At 33.0% G+C, this 21,206-nt stretch overlaps 1 protein-coding gene across 10 annotated transcripts in view; it reads right to left on the bottom strand.

Annotated features, from left to right (window-relative positions):
• Nucleotides 1-21,206, bottom strand: part of Cdh18 (cadherin 18) — a 903,781-nt gene that overhangs the window by 349,191 nt on the left and 533,384 nt on the right. For 5 of the 10 annotated variants that reach the window (XM_078016854.1, XM_078016876.1, XM_078016867.1 and 2 more), the window contains one exon: nucleotides 337-422. The exons of the other annotated variants lie outside the window; for them this stretch is intronic. The gene's annotated coding sequence lies outside the window, so the exon portion shown is untranslated. The remainder of the gene's footprint in view (nucleotides 1-336; nucleotides 423-21,206) is intronic. 10 annotated transcript variants of the gene reach the window in all.

The raw sequence follows: 21,206 nt of genomic DNA on the forward strand, positions 1-21,206 counted from the left end.
TGATATTATTAGGAGGTGGTGGAAGCTATATGAACTCAGGCCTAGTTGGAAGAAATGGGTCACTAGGGGCATGCCTTGGAAGGATATATTTGGTTCTTGTCCTTTCCTCTTTCTCTGTCTCTCTCCAGCTACCAGGAGGTGAGCAACAGTGCTCCACCATGCCCTCACCACCATGATGCTCTGCCTCACCAAAGATCCATAGCAATGGAGTCAGCTGAACAGGGAAAGAAACTCCTGAAGCCTTTCTGAAAACTTCCTTATGTTGTTTTTCTCAAGCATTTTATCACAGTGATGAAAAGTCAAGTAATACATTAGCCAATTGGAATTTGATCTCACATCTATTTGGCCCCAGAAGAATCTTCATTCCTTTGCAACAACAGATCTAGGGAATCACAGAGGTGCTGGAGACCTTTTCAATGAGTCTGAAAGATCAAAGATATTTCCATTATACTATATGACATTCCATCACTTTTCACTTTGAAAACGTACACTGGTGTTTCCCTGAGTCTATGGAACAGGAAATATTGCAACAGAGCAAAAGCACAAGAGATATGTGAAATGAATTGCCTTCATATAATTCAGGTTAAAACAACAACAACAAAAAAAGCATATCTGCAAAAATTTAAACCAATTCCACTCATTTTACTATAATTTTTTGTTTCTGAAATATGGGTATTTTTTATTAGCATGTTAGCATCCTAATGCACAATGAATTGTTACTTTATGAAAAGTTAATAATGTTTATTACTTCTTTCTTTTAATTTCTGGTATGAAATTAAATGTTTGATAGATGTAATTAAATTAAATGTTTGATAGATGTAATCCACAAAAACAAAACCTCTTTAGGGGCCTCAATAAATTTAAAAGTGCCTGAGATCAACAAGTTAGAGGAATGGGCAACTATGGCATTTTAATCTAATAATGATACAGATAGCAAGATATTTCAACTATTTTTTCAAATAATGTTTTTTCTTAAAAATTAAAATGAAAGAACAACAACAGCAAAAACCAAATCCTAACTCATATACCTTGAGGTATCTATTCCCTCAATTTTCAGTACTATGACTGGGCCAGAGTGGGAATTTGAATCAAGCTGGCTAATCACAGTCTTTTCTGGAAATCAACACCTTAGTTTCCAATGAAGAAAAGACATTAGATGACTGTCAATATTTAAAATAAAATTTCCCCTATTATATAGTTTAGCATTGGTGATTTGGTAAGTCAAGCCAGAAGCAAGCCAAAATTATATAGGAATATAGATTGCATGAATAAGCAAAGTAGGCAGGAAAGAAAAAGAGAGAAAAAGACATGAGACCAATATTTCAATCACCAAGTAGGAAGAAGCAACTTCAATTTCTGATATACAGTTCTGGTCACCAAGAGTCAATTAAAGTTTATTCCCTGATTAAAAACTTTCTAGAGAATTCTGTTTCTTCCCCAATGCTTTAGAAATGTGTGTTACTCTAGAATATATATATTTTCATTGAAATAAAATATTCCTAGAGCAGGGTTTGTGCCTGTGTGTGTGAGTGTGTGTGTGTGTGTGTCTGTGTGTGTGGGTGTGTCTGTGTGTGTGTGTGTGTGTCTGTGTGTGTACTGGGAATTGTATTCAGAGGTGCTCTACTAATAAGCTACCTCCTCAGTTCTTTTATTTTGTTTTGGAGAAGATAATGCTAAGTGAAGTTAGCCAAACCTGAAAAAACAAATGCCAAATGTTTTCTCTGATATAAGGAGGCTGACTCATAGTGGGGTAGGGAGGGGGGAGGGCGGGAAAGGGAGGAGGAAGGGGATTAGCAAGGATGGTGGAATGTAATGGACATCATTATTCAAAGTATAAAGACACGAATTGGGTGTCAACCTACTTTATATACAAACAGGGATATGAAAAATTGTGGTATGCATATGTAATAAGAATTGTAATGCAAAAAAAAAGACAAAGTACATGTATAAAGACATGAATTGGCATGAACATACTTTATACAATTCCCAGTACACACACACACACACACACACACACACACACATATACACACACACACACACACACACTACAATAAGAATTGTAATGTGGTCATGTATTTAAAAAAATAAAATCAATAAAAAAATACTGGCATAAGAAATAATAATAATAAAATAGTGTCATATTAGGTTTCCCAAACTGGCCTCCTGCCACAGCCTCCTGTGCAGCTGAGATTTGCATGTACCACTTCATTCAATTTATATATTAATTTTTAAAAACATATTTATAAAATGAAAGGACATAGTCATCCTCAGCTCAGAAATTATATATTTCTAGTAGTCTCACGACATCTTACACATTCCCTTTAATTCACTTGCTTTCTACAAAGGAGTAGAAATACTGTTCTACTTACTTTATGTATCTTCATAGATTAACAAAACTATATATGAATTGGAAATAATGAACTCATGTGATATGTAATTCTGGAGCATGGCTTCTGTTACTTGATATTATTATGTCTATGAGATTTATCCATTCTACAGAGAATGCAATAGTTGATCTTCTCACAGCTATATAAAATTGCATTGATGTGTGTGCCAATATTTGTTTATGCAAAATACACTTCATGCATTGAATTGTACACAGTTTTGGGCTATAATGAAAAATGTCTCTATAAATATTTATGTATTTGTCTTTGCATGCACACATTATATATACACATCTTTTTTTGAGTGTGAAACACTGCACAGAAATAAAAAAGATTATCATATTTCCAGTTTGTAATGACTGTTCTTCTTTTTTCACATTGTTTTTAAGAACTCTTTATATATTCTGAATTGATTGTCTAGCAATATCTCTCTATTGATATAGATATGTATCTCCAATGGTTTATTTTCCTCTGTTCTCATGATGTGTATTATAAACAGAATTATTATTGTTAAATTAGTTCATTTTATTAACATTTAATACAATGGTTAGTGATTTCTATGTTTCTCCCACAACCAAAATAATGGTAGTATTCTCATGTATTTTCTTCAGACCCATGTTGTGTAATATTCACTTTAGATCTACAATTCATTTAGAACTTACTTTCTTGTATGTTATGAGGCGAGGGTTCAGTTCAGTTTTGTTTTTGTGGATTGAATGTTCAGCTGATTTAGAATCATTATTAAGGAGTCTGGGCTTACCCTTATCGCAGGGTGTGGGCACCACCTGATTTATAAGTCAATGGTAACAAAAGTGCAGGTGGATGCCAGTTTCTTCCAATGTTCTGTTAGTCTATTCTTGGCTCCAAGAATCCTATATAGCAGGATTCTCATATATCTTACATTAGATTTATTACCAAATGCAGAATGTTTTGTGATATTGATACAAATGCTTTTTAAATTTTAAATTTCTAATTTGGGGACAGTACAGAAATAAAAAAAATAAAATCTGTGTTTCAGCCTCCCACATGAATAATTGTTAAAATTATTTATGAATTTTAATGATTATCCGGTACATCCTTTTGTGTTATTTATGTCCATAGTCATCCTGCCTTTGATAATACTTTTTTATTTCATCTTTGCCAGTCTTTACACTGACAATTTCTATTTGTTCTTGATTTCTAGAGGGATGTTATATATTTTACCAATATATTTGCTTTCAAAATCCTCCACTCCTTGGTTTATACCCTAAGGACTTAAAATCAGCATACTGAAGTTATGCAGCCATATCAAGGTTTACAGTAGCTCAATTCACCATGGATAAATTAATGAACTAACCTCGATTTCCATTAACAAATAAATGGATAAAGAAAATGTGGTATACATACACAATAGAATATTACTAAGCCTTAAAGAAGAATGAAATTATGGCATTTGCAGGTAAATGAATGGAGTTGGAGAACATCAAGCTAAGTGAAATAAGCCAGTCCCCCAAAACCAAACATCAAATGTTTTCTCTGATATGTAGATGCTTATCCATAATGGAACAGGGTAGGGAAGACTGGAGGAAATTTGGACTGGGTAGAGGGGAGTGAGGGGAGTGAAGAGGATGTATGGGTGGGAACGATGGTGGATGAGACAGACATTATTACCCTGTGTACCTGTATGATTGCACAAAAGGTGTGGCTCTGCCTTTTGTACAGCCAGAGAAATGAGAAGTTGTGCTCCATTTGTGTATAATGAGTTGAAACGCATTCTTTTGTCATGTATAACAAATGAAAAAGACAATGCTCTTAAATGTCTAGCTTTTATTTGTACTGTTTTTAATTTTTTCTTCACCTATTGAGAAAAAACATTGAATTTTCCTCTGTTTTATAAAAAAATAAAATTTATTAAGTTTTAAACTGAAGCAACCATGTTTCTGAAATTAAGTCAACTTTCTTATTTTATATATTTCTTGTTTCATAGTGCTCATGTTTTTAGAAATTTTGAATTCATGATCAAAGGAAACACTGGCTTATGTTTTTGTATTTTTGGAATATCACTTAAGCTCAGCACACTATATTCCTGTTTTCTTTTCTCGATAAGAATATGTCTTAAATGCTTTTATTTCAAATTTAATTATTTGGAAGAATTCAAGAGTGACAACACCAGGTCTTGGGTTTTCATTATAGAAAGGTTTTCATAGTATTTGATAAGTAGAACATGGGGATCTAATAATTTATATTGATTTTTAAAGGACCTTAATACATTATGTGACCACACCAAAAAGTTGGGTGTAATTTTTTTTTAAAATGCACATATGAAACATACTATCGCATAATAAGGAACCATAAACAGATTGAGGCCAAAATGCTGTCTTTGTACCAGAAGAGCATTGAAAGCAGTATTAGTTAAATATGTAGACATTTTAAAAGAAAAAAAAGTTGCAATGCAAGATGTGGTTGTTAATGAGAAATGGTGAATTGACTACCATCTAAAAGTATTCAAAATGGTGAATTAGCTACCATCTAAGATGAATTTCTGCTGCGAAAATTTACCATAAACTTGGTTGCTGGCTACAACATGCATATACTATTTTATACTTCTGGAGCTTAGAAGTTGGAAATGATATTAAAGTCATTATGTTGGCCAAGCCATGTTTCTCTGAAGGCTCCAGGGAGAATCTGTTTCCTCACCACTTCCAACTTCTAGATGCTTTCTGCTTTTCTTGGTGCATGGTCCCCTCCCTCATCTCAAAGTTCATTATTTCTCTATCTACTATAACACCTCCTCTGACTCTAATTTTCCTTCTTCCCTCTTATGTCAACTCTTATGCCAACTTCCCTCTTATGCCAACTCTTAAACTGTGCCTATCTACATAACAAGGATAATCTTCCCATCTCAGGATCTTTAATCATATCTATGCAGTGCATTTTTTCAGGTAATGTACTTATAATTTCCAAGGATTAGGATGTATACATCTTTTTGTGGGGTGGGGGGGAGGGGGGAGGAGGCATTATTCAGTCTGCCATAATGATCCTGTTAAATATATAAACATCTAGTGACTAAGTTAAGCCCAGATATGTTTAGTTTTCTGAGAGATGGTGTACTTTTGACACTACACATAATATGTGACCATCTCACACTAAACAAACTCAGGATAGCATTCGTCTCGAATATAATTTTTTATATTAAATGTAGTGCAGATTAGAATATTTTCCCAGAATAACCACTGCAGTATTCTTTATAGATAGAATTATGTAGAAAATTAATTTCAAGCTCCAGTTTCTGAGTATAGAATCAGAAAATAATGAAGTTTTATTTTCATAACAGAAATCTTTACCATTAATTGTTGAACTGTCAATTATCACAAAATTATAAGCCATTCTTAATAAAACTACAATATTCAAGATTTGTTATGCAATGTTTCTTTTTCATTGTGAACTTCTGCATTTTACTGTCATTGGTTTTTTGATCTGCTTTCTCTATCACTCTATTTACTCATCCCCTTTTCATACAACCCAGTTTTCAGTAGGATTGCACTACTAAACAAAGAAACTTTCTAACCCTGAGAGTGATGGCATGTCTCCTTTGTGAAATATATGCTGGTTTTATAGTTTCACTTTCTAAAGGCAGTATAATTTCATTTATTTCAGAATTCTTGGCTGGAGTGGCAGGAGAGTGGGAGTAGGTTTGATACATAAATGGGAAATTTTGTTGAATCAAAGGTTCATGAGAAAGAATATGGTGCTCCTACTTTCTTTTGAAAATCAGTTGTGGGAGCTAGAGCCATTAAATCAGAATGAGTGTTGGTTTAATGATAAATCCAAAAATGAACAATAATCTCATGAAAAAAAATAACTTTTGAATCAATTTAAGTAAAAACTCAGAAAACAAAACAATCTCAAATTGATTATACTTCCCTTAGGAGATAATGAGCTCCCTGTGACTTAAACATTAACTGGATTATATTTTGCACAGGTTAATAGAGAGGTTTCCAGCATCAGATTGGTGTCAGGTCTATCTCATCCTTGAATTTCTCCCAAAGCCCAGTTACTCTACTTTCAGAATATAAATATCAGCTTTGCATAGTTAAAAAATTTCCAGCCTAAGCAGGGCTGATTTCCCTGTTTTACTTAAGCTTGCTTTCTAAATGACTGACACATTCCACTGACCAAGTAAAGAGAATGTAATCATGTACTCCATTTTCAAAATCATTAGGAACAAAGTAAGAAAGAGTGACTATTAGAGGAAACAAAGATAAAATGAGGAGTTGACGCTGATGAGATTCCTTAAAAGATATTGTCCAGCTTACATTAGTAGTCTTAATGAAACCAATATTCTTTTGGCTGCATTTGTTATGGTTTGCATATAAGGTGTCCCCCAAAAGCTCATGTGTAGGACAATGCAAGAAGGTTTAGAGCAGAAATGATTGAGTTATGAGAGCCCTAGCCAAACCAGTGAATTAATCCCTTGATAGGATTGAGTGATACTGAAGGTGGGTAGGGTGCAGTTAGAGGAGGCAAGTCATTGGGGATGTGCCTCTGGGGTATGTATTTTGTATCTGGAAAGTGCAGATCTCTCCCTGTGCTTCCTGATCACCATGTAAGCCACTTCCCTGCAACACACTCTTCCACCATGATGTTCTACCTCACCTGAAGTCCCCCAGGAATGGGGCTGGCTGTCTAGAAACTCAGACTTCTGAAACCATGAGCCCTCAAATAATCTTTCCTTCTCTATATTGTTCTGCTCAAGTCTTTTAGTCACAGCGGCATAAAAGGTGACTAGAGCAGCATTCCTAGCTAATTTCTCTGTGCTCATAGTCCTAGAACTTTGTGTGAGTAGTAATTAGATGGGTATCAGAAATAAGAAAAAGGTAAAATAAAATATAGATTTAAATTGTAAATTTAAAACAATGTTAGTTAAAGATTCGCTTTATTCAAAAGAAACATTAAAATGCACCACCATCTTATCTAAAATAACCATAATGGTAGAATTCAGCTTGCTTGTGAATAGAAAGAACATGGGACCATCTTTGAAGTTTATTAACTTATGTCACTTTATCTTCAGTAGGGAAATTAATGCAGATATATATAATACATACTACTTTTTGGTATAGTAAGATAATTAATAATAATAAAATTTATTTTCAATTTTTCAATCTGTTATAAGCACACAAGCATTTACCTAAGGCACAGTCCTTGTTAGGCTACCACCCCTAAAATTATCAATTGTCTAAAATTTTTATTGTTAGATTTACTTGTTTGAGCTAATAAATAGTCTCCAGTGATGTTTGATCCTCATATGAGAGACTCTGTTATTTATGTGCCTATGTGGTCCTCAGACACTGGGTACTGACAACCTGTAACCATTGTATACAGTGTATAAATTTTGTGATGTGACTTCAAGGAAACTCTCACTTTGCCTTCTTTTGGGTTGTTCACTCTGGTAGAAGATAGCTGTCACATCTTAAAGGTACTTAAGTAGCCCCAGATAGAAACTGAGACTTCCTGACAACCACAAACAGTATGTGAGTGAGTTTGATTTCAAGACCCAGTGAAGATTTTAGAAGCCTGAACTTCCTGCCATATTTCCTGACAATGAGCTTGCAGATGTCATGGTGCATGCTGCTAACCCCCACGACTCTGGAGACAGAGGCAGGACTGCAAGTTGGAGATCAACCTCAGCAACTTAGAGAGGTCCTAAGCAACTTAGCAAGCCGCTATCTCAAAATAAAAATAAATGAACAAATAAATCTTAAAAACTGGGGATGTGGCTCAATGGTGAAGTGGTTAAGTGTCCTTGGATTTGATCACCAGTGATATATATATATATAAAATTCAGTTAAGCTGCTCCTGATATCTTGACCAGAAATAATGTGGGATATTAAGTGCTGAAACCTATTTAAAATGAGATGTTTTAGAGTAAATGTTTACAAGTGCAGTTGTCTGGATGTGTCCCGTTAAATATCATATGTTGAAACTTAATGACCAATGTGATGATTTTAGGAGGGGGAAAGGTGATTTTGTCATGAGGGTTGAGACCTTAAGCTTGAGTTAGTACCTTTTATAGAAGAAGGAAAGTATCCTTGGCCCTTCTGTCACATAAGACTCTGCTAGAAGGTGATGTCTAAGGATGAGAAAGGGAGCCCTCCCCAACACTATCTATCAGAATCTTGATTATAGACTTGCCATTCTCCAGAACTGTGAGAAATAAATTTCTGTTGTATATAAGCTACTCAGTTCATTGTATTTTTTAGAGCAACCTGAGCAGAGTAGGACATGTAAAAATAGTAAACTGATAGAATAGAAATATATGTTTGTGTCAATAAATATTTGCATAAATTATGTTAATCCAAATGCTAAAATAAGTATCATAGAAAAAAAGTCTTCCCTTATAGCCTTTGCATGTATATAAACTAATTCTAGGCATACCAAATTATGGAATCAATCCACAGTGGGAATCAAAAGGACAGGACAAATCACATTCAGAGTCCCTTACGTTGGCTCAGTTTAATAACAATTTTAAAAAGCATGCTTAGTTTGTAAGCAGAGGTGCATTATACACATGCACACGTGCACACACACAATTTAAGAATAATGTTACAGCAGATTAAATGAAAAATTGGAAAAGAGACAACAATAAAGGAAGTTCAATCTTGTTTAGTCTTACTGATTGGTAGAGAGACTATTTATTTAAGGAAGATTTTCTGAAGTTAATGTGATCTTCCAACATATGTTGGTGGTTGTTTTCTTCAGTTAAATTCTGCTAGGGAGTAATTATTGTTAAAATATGGTAGAGGATGACTTCCAGTGGAAAACACATTTAGTCTCTTTTGGCATTTACTGATTGCCTCATACTATAAAACCTTAAACTGCTCTAATAAGGGAGAGAGGTGAGAAGAAAAAAAAAAATGTTTGGTTTTGTTGGGTCAGTAACTTTATTCATGAACCCTCAGTATTGATTTGCATATATCTGTTTTCTTTGTATTTAAAAATATTTATTTTAATATAGATGATTGTGTTTATTTTAAAGTAAGAAAGTTTACGTTTATGTTATAAAAAAGAGATGCAAGTGACTCTTAATCATCTTAAACAGAAAAATAATCATGAATTACTGGAGGAATTCACAGACATTTTTAAATTGGATTTTATTGTTACTAAATTCCTCATTGAAGCTAAAGATTATCAGATTTGAGTTATGGGCATGATTTTTAAAAGTAAAATAACAACTTGTAATTTGGATTCACTTACAAAATTATGTTTTCATACAAAAACTGTTTTTTTTTTCTGAAAAATACAGTAGATACTTTAATGATATATAAATATTTAATAACATTTAATATGAAAAATGACATCTTAAATAATTGGCATATTAAGAAAATTAAAAATCATCATTTCACTGAGATTAAATAATTGACTGGCCACCTCCAAAATCTGATGGATTAAAAAATATAACTTGTGTTTTTAATTATTAAAATATACATATGCTTAAATTTCCACAATAGTAACTCATTCATTTGATTTTATATAAATATACCTTTCATTATTAGAATAAATGAGAAACCATGTATGTATTATAAGCTGGAAAAAAATCATTGTAATTTTTGTGTTGCTCTACAGCTTTTCCAGGTGAATTCCCATTTATTTCTGCAACTGTTTTTACAAGCATTTGGGGGTTAAAAAGTCAATAACATTTGACCCCTCAACATTTCTATCTTCTTTCAGACTTGTCCAATATTAGTGAACAGCAAAGATAATCTATCACTATGTCACACTTGCCTGAAAAATTTCTTAGGGGCTCAAGAAGAATGATGAGGTTAGTCTTTAAGCTCTAAAAATTCTGGAAGGTGAATTTTCATCACTGGTTAAGAGTTGCATATGGATCTTTGATCTCAATCATCAACATTTAGGATTGAAGTAACCTACTGAATACCCCTATTTTAATGGAATCTTGGATCTTGGATCACACTAATCCCAAAAAAAATCAATCTCTGTAGAAGATACTTCAGTCTAAGCCTACTTTATGTTCACTGCTACTGTAGAGGCATGTGGTTCATCTTGTCAGCAATATCCAGCAGAAGTTTATGATCATCGTGCTGATGACAGAATAGAACCCAGACATTCTTTGAAAAGGAATTTTATGCCGCAGATAGATTTTTGTTGGAATGTCTTGAAATCTGGTATGGGCTCCACAAATTTTTTTTTGAAAGGAGTCTAAGAAGAAGCCATAAATCCTGAGCTTGATCTTTTGTAAGGCTATAAATTTTTATAAAGGAGTAGCTTTTCTGAGTAAAGCTTTGGGCATTCTTGTATCTGTCTTTGCTCTAAAACACTGATTCTTAAAGATCAAGGAGCCTGAGAGTTGAAAATGGCACAGCTCTAAACCTCCCAGCAGTTCCAAATGACCCAGCAATTTCACATCCAGGCACTGATCCAGAGACATGAATACTACATTTCACAAAAATACCTGAATACAGGTATAGAGAACAGGATTATTTGTTACATAATGAATCTGGAAACCATTCGAATGTCTTTCCACATGTGCTTAACCAAACCACGCATGGTACATTTGAACCAGGGAAAACTGCTTTGTAATAAGAAAGTAGGACTATCATAGACAAACAGGGCATTTGCATGAATCTCCAGGAAATTACATTGAATGAACAAAAGTCAAACCCAAAGATTTACACTTCTACTCTATATGATTTCATTTATATAATATTAATGAAATGATAAAATTTGAGAGGAGATGAAGAACAGTAGTTTCCAGGAATCAGGGAGGTTTGAGATGAAGGTAAGCATGGAAATGAAAGAGAAATGGGAAGCTTCTACATAGGGAAGGAATCTTTTTTGTATCTTGTCTGTGGTGATGGATCTATGAAAATAACATGTGGTAGATTGAGAAAAGGTTCCCAAATGATTTACATGCTCCAGTCCATAAAACCTCGAAATGTTCCACTACTTAGACCAAAAAAAAAAAAAAAAAAATGGCCTATGTAGATATCTTTAATGATATTAAAATGAAGAGATCACCATGAGTTCTTTGGTTGAATCCTAAACTATTACAGATGATCTTATAAAAGGGATGTAGGGGGAGATAGCACACAGAAAAGATGAGGCACATGATCATGGAGGCAGAGATTGGCATGAAATGATGTCAGAAACCAAAAAGTCACAGAACAGATTAAAATTAGGAACTGTAATTCCTTAAATGAAATGATGAAGTAAAAGTATTAGACAATACATTTGCTTTATAGGCATATGGTAGATTATTCATTTATGAAGAGTTCATTAAAATAATTAAAAATAAACAAAAAAGAAATGGGAAAAATATTGAAACACAGTAACCTCATAAGTGAACATATTCTGAACGATCAATAAACATAAGTAAAAATAATTAAAATCATTCGAAACCAGGAAAATGTGAGTAAAAACCACAATGTATAATACACACACACACATACATATACATATAGGTATACATAATCTAAATCTATGTAAATACAGATGTTTTCTGGTATCAGTGATCAAACTCAGGGGTCCTTAATAATGAACCACATACTCAGTCCTTTTTTTTTTTTAATTTGATACAGGGTCTTGATAAGTTATTAAGTTGCTTAGGGCATTGCCAAGTTGCTGAAACTGGCTTTGAACTTGTGATCCTCCTGCCTTAGTCTCCTGTGCTGCTGGGATTAGAGGCATACATGACTATGCCTGGTTTTTTTGCAATATCTAAAAAACCTAGATGTAACCATTATCTGTAAGTCAATAACTACAATCATATATATATATATATATATATATATATATATATCTCCACAATTAATTGAAAACCCACATCTACATAAAACACACATTTACATATGTTTTAGGCCCCAATATTCATAATAATTCCAAACTGGAAACACCTCAAATATTATACTTGAATAATAATTCAAATAAAGTAAAATTGCAGAGCAACAATAGTGAAATCATTGGATTCCTATGCGCCACTATAGATGAATCACTCTAAAATAATGTTAAGTGAATGAAACAAAAAATAGTATAGAATGTATATTTTTATCTATTTGGAGTTCAATATATGAAACTAGATATCACAGACTGATTACTTTGCAGGGTATGGGCAGAGATTGGTAGGGGTAAGACATTAATCTGACATTTTGATGCAGTTCTGTTTATCAGCATGTAAAGAACATTAGTGATTTTATGGAATAAGTGTCATTAAGTTATACACTTAGAATTTCTGTTGTTTCCTACATGTGCAACATATTTTATAAAATGTGTTTATGTGCTTATTCTTCTGAATGGTATGTATTTACAGCATATATATATAAGGAAGATCATACTGAGTTTCTATACATGAGAATTATTTTATCTGTGCTATTTCATACTTTATTATACAGAACATGTTATATCTTCATATTTATTCAGAGTTTATTACCTTAAGAAAAGTTTTTTCAGTGTTTTGCTTCTTTTAAAAATATAAATCATCCAAAATATGTGGTTGGATGATTTTTCTTTTCTTTTCTTTTCTTTTCTTTTCTTTTTTTTTTTTTTTTGCTTAAAAAAGTTTTAATTAAAGATAACAATTCCATGAAAGGAGAGGATAAAGAATGGGATGACAAGAAGTATTTGGTCTTAATAAGGCAATACAAAATATATCCATTATCAAAGACCATTTAATTTTTAAAGATTGACAATACCAAAAGCATAAAGTGGAGTATAAGAAATTAGTTTTTTATAAGTATGATTTAATTAAAGCTGTTTACAGTTATTCTCTCCCACAGTAGTTAAGCATGAGTTTAAAAGAATAAGTGATGAGGAACGCAAGCACACGGAGCACACAGGGTCAGAGGGCCAGCATGCAAAGTCTGTGGAGCTCGAGGATCGCTCTGACAGGAGCGAGGTAGATGGGCGGCCCTGTTTCCTACTAGGAAGAAGTGGGGAGGGCAGGAGAGGAAAGAGGGAGTTTGTTTTCCTCAGTATTGAAAATGACTTAATAGAACCCTTGTGACCTGCTGCGAAATTTTTTCCTCTCTAAAAGAAAAGGTTTATGGTGGCAAATGATGTTTATTTTGTAAAAAAAAAAAAAAAAAAAAAGAAAAAAAATGTACTATGTACTTTTGTGTAAACACTGAAAAATCTCTAGTCATCTCTGAGAATTGCAACTATTTTCTATAGTGCTGTCATTTTGGGCAATTGGCAATTACATGACTTTGTGTTTGTTTCCTTTGCAGTCTTTCTAGATTTTCCTATTTTTACATGCATTCAATCAGTGATGTCATAAATTTATCACACTGATTGATAAAAAAAACACACAAGAAATAATTATTTTATATGAATGTCTGAATATTTCATAATGAATGCAACTATTATTTATAATTATTATGTACCAATAACGTTTTTTAAAAGAAGAGAATGATGTCTCTATCTTCCTTCCCTCTTTCCCCACTCCCTTGTCTCTACCATGGAAGGACAATGCAATGATAAGGTTATGACAACATAACATTAAGACAACATAATGAAAGTCCTCACTACAACACAAACATGGGAGCAAGCTGATCTTGGAATTCCAGCCTCCAAAACTGGGAAAAATAAATTTCATTTTAAAAAGTAAAACCAATAATAATATGTAGGAAACACATTGAACATTTCAGAATGCACTCTATAAAAATAATCAAGGAATTGTGTAAATACACAGATTTAGGGGGGATTCATCTCCTTCTGCCTGTGGAAATTTAGACAAATGATTACCAGGAAAAGATCAGTTAAATGAAACAAGTGTATTTTTGTAAAGGAATAGTAGAATAACAATAAAATTATGCAATTTATGAACAATTAATTATGTGAAAAAACTAGAAACTGTTCAAATAAAGCAGCATATCAAAAGCAAAACTCCCAGAAGAAAACATAGGGGAGCAGTTTAGCCTTGTGTTTGACAATGATTTCTTGGATATGACACCAAAAGCACAAGCAACAAAAGCAAAATGAGACAAGTGGGACTATACCATATTTAAAAGCTTCTGTACAACACATTTAACATGGAACAGAGTGAAAATATTACCTATGAAAAAGAAGAAAATATTTGCAAACCTTTTATCTGGTAATGGAATAATTGTTGAAACAGAAACACCTAAATTCAATAGCAAATATACAAGTAACCAGATTAGGAAATGAGCAAAAGACTTGAATAATTTCTCACAGAAGATATAAAGGAACAAAAGGTGTAAAAATATACTCAGGGGCTAGATTTGTGGCTCAGTGGTAGAGTGCTTTCCTGGCATGAGTGAGGCCCTGAGTTCAATCCTCAGCACCACATATAAATAAATAAATAAAATAAAAGATCCATTGCCAATTAAATACATTTATTTAAATATATATATATATATATATATACACACACACACACACACATACACACACACACACTCATATATTTAGAATCACTAATCATCAGTGAAATGCAAATCAAAATCAAAATGAAATGTCACTTGTTACCATGGTGTTAGCTTCCTCGGTCTATTATAAACTGCCTGGGACAATTAATTTATATAATATAAAGAAAATGTTTGTTTTGGTTTCCAGTTTCAGAGGTTCCAGTCCATGATTGATGGACTCATTTATTTTAGGCTTCTGGTGTGAATGCTGAAAGCAAGGAACAGGTAGTGACACAGACTGCCCACCTTATGCTCAGGAAGCAAAGGAATAATAGAGAAAGAGACCAGAACTCCACAATCACCTTCTAACTCCCAAAGGCTTCATATCTATCATTCAATCCAAGCATTTAATGCATGGAAATTTGTGAGACTTTCACGATCCAAACTGTAGAATATAGCTATAAAAAAGAAAGAGCTAAAAAAAGAAAGAAAGAAAAGAAAGGAAGGAAAGATATGTTAGCAAGGAAGTGGAGAAACTGAAACACTGTGTGCACTGTGGCTGGAAATGTCGAATGGTGTAGCTTCTATGGAAGTCACACAGGATTTCCTCAAAAAGTAATAATGAAACCACCAGATGATACAATAACTCTACTCAGGGTATATATATATTTTTAAAAAGCAAATTAGAATCTGGTATTCAAACTTTCAATAAAATTTTCACTAATAGCATTGTTATTAGATAATCAACACTCTAGAGTTATTTACTATTTTAGAACAGCTCATATGTGAAACAATCTAATGTCTATCAAAGGATGAGAAGATAAAGAAAAGGTGGCATGCACAGAGCAGTAGAAGGCTGCTTGGCTGTGGAAACAGAAGAAATCATGCTGTATGCAAAGACACAATGAACCTCTAGAGATATTGTTTGGTGAAACAAGCCAGTTCCAGGAAAAAAAAAAATACAGTGATTCCACTTATAGGGAGTCTAAAGCAGTTAAACACACAGAAATAGCACATAGAATGGTGCTTGCCAGGAGCTTGGAGAAAGGGAATAAAGAGTCTCCATTTATTGGTTATGAAGTTAAAGTTATGTAATAATACTAAATTCTAGAGAATTGCTGTTCCTCACTGTGCCAACAGCAAAAAATATGATACTGTACATTTTAAAAATTGTCTTGAGGGTACATCTAGATATTTCTTACATTAAGCATTCTTGCTACAATAGTAATAATAAAGGATAAAACAGATATAGAAAATCCTTATAAATGGGTTATATGTGATGTGAATCCACTTAAATATGCATGACTTAAAATGTATGCACGGATGTATATTAATTTTTAATGATGATAAAACATTAAAATTTTTATTATGATTGATTGCTCTTTTTATTTTGTTTGATTATCTGTTCTCCTGAGTTTTGAAATTAAATTTCAGTAATACAATTTTATAAGGTTTTGTGTTTTTAGTGGAAGCCTGCATTTTCTCCCCTTTGAGAATTATACATGAAAATTTAAAAATATCAGTAAAGACTTTATATTAGAGGAAAATTAAAAAAAATATCGTATAACTGGAGAAATTTTGTATTCAAGTACAGCAGGATAAAATACTTAGTATTTGGATTTTCTTCTGTCTTGGGAAATTTATTTAGCTTGTGAAAATTTCATTTTATCTTCCACAAAATCTGGAATTTAGTAAGCATAATATTGGATGGTGTTACAAATTGTTGTTTCTATTATTATTATTTTCTTTATTTTTAAAATAGTAGAGAAACCTTTGGAATCAAGCTTAAAGTGGATTTATAACTACCTTCTTTAAATGAAAGTAAATTCTTTAAACATTTAAAAGTGCATATTTTATTTTTATTTTGAATGTGTTGATCATTGCAGCAAAAGTATTTCAATAATTTTGAATTTTAATAGCAATAATGGAAACTATATGATTTTGAATTTTCCTTTTTGTTATATTATCTCTTCTGTTGACTCTTTACAAGACATTATTCTTCATCTTACAATGAGCCAAGATAAAATCCTTCAATTTATCTATTTATTTTCGAATCTCCTACATTAATTGCATTTGCAACAAAATGAACATTGGAGGATAAGTCTTAAATTTCTGGCTTGGGTAATTTCTAGCTACACAAGGTCTAAACTTCTCACTGAGTTTTAAACAAATAAATATTAAAATATGTGGTATGCCTTAGAAGTTTATTTAAAATTTTCCAAAGATAAACTTTTATAGAAACATTAAATATATATGAAACATAAACTTCTAGTAGAAATCAGATGCTGAATATAAAATGCAGACACTTAATTAATAAAATGTAAGACTCAAAATGAACCCTGTTTACATTTTCTGTAGTTAACATGTCATTTTGTGAAACAAATAATAACTACCCATTATCCCTCAATCATTAAGTAAATGCTTTATTCACATATGATAATTAAAATATAACATTATATAGATTTATATTCCAACTTATTCAGTAATCAAATCAATAAAATTAAAATAACCTTAATTGAATATTTGTCTGTCTCAAAATAATATCATGGTACTTTAAATTTCTTCCACTAATATCATTGATTTAAATTGTTCTATTAATATTTTTTGGTTTCAAGCAAAATATGCACAATGAATCATCACCATGTCTATTTACTTCTAGTCCTCAGAAAAATATCAGATCATTACTGACTTCTATTTTTATGTGTTCCTTCTATGCAATGAAGTAAAAAAAAAAATCTGTACGACTTTTCATGTGGTAAAACATATATGAAAATAGGATATAAGTGCCGGGGTCCAGCTGCAGCAGAATGGCCGGGGGGTGACGAATAACTTGTGCACGTTGATATAGCAGGAGTAGGAGCCGTATATTGTAGGACAACAGAGCTATTTATACATTTTGCACAGCTTATCTTAATTAGCATAAACTAGATACAGCAGTCAACCAATAAGGAATCTCCACACTTAATGGCTCGCTTTTGTTACTTCACAAACCACTCCCTCTGGCATTTTGCCAGGCACCATCCAGACTTGTTTACGAACTCTAACACTTCTCTGGCAAAATACCAGGTGTTATTTTGACTTGTTTACAGACCTTAACATATAAGTATCATACTGGTCTCAAACACATACACACATTTTCCAGTCATTGCTCCATCAAGATAGTGGATATTTATTTCATATAATAAGTGTGGGCTGGACTTAGTGACTCATTTCTAATAAGGGAACACAGCAGAATTAATGGCTCAGGACTTCTTAAATGGTCATAAAAAGATTGCAGCCAACTTCACTTGTGTCCCCTTTCCTAGAACCAAGTTTTTTTCAGGGAAGCCTGCTGCCATTGCAGGAGCTGCCTTACAGAGCAGCTGGGGTGGTGAAGAGAAGCAGACCTCAGTTCAGGGCCAGACAGTAACTGAAGCAGGCATGCAACCACAGGAGTAATGGGTCAGTGAACTTGGAGACTCTGCTATTTCTTAAGAGGAGGGCAGCCACAGTCAACTACAACCTTGGAAGAGACTTTGAGCAAGAATTATGCATCCAAACCACTCCTGGTTCCTGTCTGAACTTCCAAAAAATGTGCAACATAATACATGATTTATATGTTGCTAAGTTAGGAAAAGCTAATAAAGATAGAAAGAACATATAACTTGAAAACAACTGTCTGGATGCCCAGGTGCTGAGTAGTGTGTTAAAACTCTCATAACAACTAGTTCCCATTCTGTAATTGGGTCTTCTACCTTTACAGGTTGCTGGACAATTGTGTCTTATTAAGAAAATGGACTTAAAAATAATATATAAGTGATACATATTACGGTTTTTCATATGATCACCATTATTATTGAGTTATTATTTTAAATAATTCCTTCTTGTGATATATAGTCAAAATTAAAAATAAATAAATAATTTAATTGAAATAATTATTTTATATGTCTGTAAAATAATTTTTCCAACCAGGGTTTGTTTTCTAAAATTTGAATATATCTTTTAAAACTATAAAAAATTGAGACAAGAAAAATAGAAAGATGTAAATCTAAGCACAGAATGGTAAACAACTACACAACATCATAAAAAATGAAACATTTTTTAAGTTAGAAATTTCTTTAAAAAGTGCTTATTTTCAATTTTTTTATTTTCAGCATTACAAAACTAGATAAAAAGTTTTATTTTATAGGTGATCAACCTCAAGCTTTGGAATATCACACTCTTTTTCTGCTAAATAATGCTTATAAGAGAGTGTGCTCCATTATCTCCTAACTTGTAAATGGTTTTGAAAATTAAGGTTAAAATTAGGTCATGTGCTGGGTGAGGTGACACATGCCTGTAATCCTAGTGGCTCAGAAGACTGAGGCAGGATGACCATGAGTTCAAAGCCAGTCTCAACCAAAGTGAGGCAATAATCCACTCAGGGAGATCCTGTCTCTAAATAAAATGCAAAATAAGGCTGGGAATGTGTCTCAGTAGTTGAGTACTCTGAGTTCAATCCTTGGCACACACACCCCTGCAAAAAGGTTATGTGTTTAAGTATAAACAGAACAGAAGAAAATACTGTTTTGGTAGTTCACATTCAAATGATATATCGGGGAAATTTTTGGAATTTGTTTTTTTTTTTTTTTTTTGGAATATGTTGTCAGGAGATTTACTCCCCATGACAGTTTTCTTAAAATCTTAAAAATTAAAACAACAACAACAACAACAACAACAAACCCAAAACAGGGTGCTTTTTCTAAAAGGCTGTACATTTAAGTACTCTGAGCAGCATTATACAGTATGCGCACAGAACTCAATCAGGTATCTGAAGGAGATTTCACTTGTGTCTAAGAAAGAAACCAAGAATATTCCCCATTTCATCCTGTTACTCCAAGGGCATACTATTCTTCCCTAAGTGCATGCTGACAAAATATTCTGTGTTCTGAGAGAAGTTAAGTGTCTTTCTAAGTATCTCTTGTCACATTCTGCATAAGATAGAAAGGAATGACACTTGGAATCTTTTCGTGCTTGGTAATTTAATGTTTCCATGGCATAAGAAGTTCTGTCCCATGAAGACACATGTGAAGACTGGGAATCTGGAGAAACACTTGAACGTATGACATGTAAGGGTAAAATGTGTGCCTACCTTCGGAAACTGTTAACAAAGGCTCTTCATACATAAGTTCATGGTGAAACAATAGAACATCACTACTCTGGGTTTAACCCCATCTCTGTAAATTAGCTAGATATCATAAGATCAGTTACTTTTGTCCATTTTTTTTTCTCATATGAAAAATAAATATTGAATTTAGGATTTTGAGGTACCTTCTTATAGTCAATTACATCTTATACTGATAAGGAATTGATTTCATCGTGATCCAACATATACTTTTGTGAATTTATAAAAGTTCATCTTCATATTGTGAGGGTAGAGGTAATATCTACAGGTAAGCCAGCTCTCAGTCTTATGAGATTAATGGTCGACATTAATGGTCACACCAGAAAATTAGGAGTTAAAAAGTGAGCCAGTCTTCAAGGCTATAGAATTAAGAAAACATAACAAGAAGCAGAAGGTTGGGAAATCAGCTCAGTCTTCTGAGACTATGTGGTCAGTAGAAATGGTAAGATGCCAGTTCCAGACAAGACAAGGTCACTATTATCAACTCCACTGAGGCAGGGTAGTCTGTCTGTTTTGAGTATAATATTGGAACTTTCCCAGATAATAAGTGGCAAACTTCAGGAAAGGGGAAAAGGGAGGAAAAAATGCATGACTAGGATAGTCACTGAAGTAACCAGCAGTTACAATTTATATATATGCATAATAAGAGACACCCTCAAGTGGAGATCTAAGATGTTAATGAGAAATGCATCACCTGACAAGGCCTGATGAAGACAAGCACAGGGGCAATTAAAACCCCACTTCTCCCTGTAATGACATCAAGAGACCCAGTTCCTGTGTACCATGCAGATGCCGTAAAAACTGTACACCTTTGTCCTGTGAGTCAGCTTGTGATTTCTTTCCCACACATGCTGTCTCCCTTCTGTTCCAGCATATGGAAAGACTCTTGTTCCTGTGCCAATGTGCTTTTATCTGATTCTTCTGATACCACAAGAACTCATTGAGCCAGTAACAGGGAAAGGAGGTTTTTAATTCCTTTGAGAATATGTTGGCAATTGTGTATTTGTGTTCTTCAATTTTCAGATATAAGACAATGACCACCAAACCAAATACAGTCTTAAAAACATGTCTGAGAGATAACCACCGGATTTATAATAATCTTGTAACTGCAAATGATTTCTTGTTCAGAGATGTTTCTTCGTACTGATAAAGGTTCTCAATGTATATTTTTGAGAGCTTTTTAAAAGAACTTGTTAAAGGTGAGACTGGAGAATGTCTAGAAGAGTACTGTGAAGAATCTGAAATGTGAAGAAGAAAAATGAGGAGTTCAAGCATTTCAATTTGCAAATTAGAAATTGGAAACTGTTTCCCAAAGAA

This window comes from Ictidomys tridecemlineatus, chromosome 1, assembly GCF_052094955.1.
Source record: "Ictidomys tridecemlineatus isolate mIctTri1 chromosome 1, mIctTri1.hap1, whole genome shotgun sequence".
Lineage (NCBI taxonomy): Eukaryota > Metazoa > Chordata > Mammalia > Rodentia > Sciuridae > Ictidomys > Ictidomys tridecemlineatus.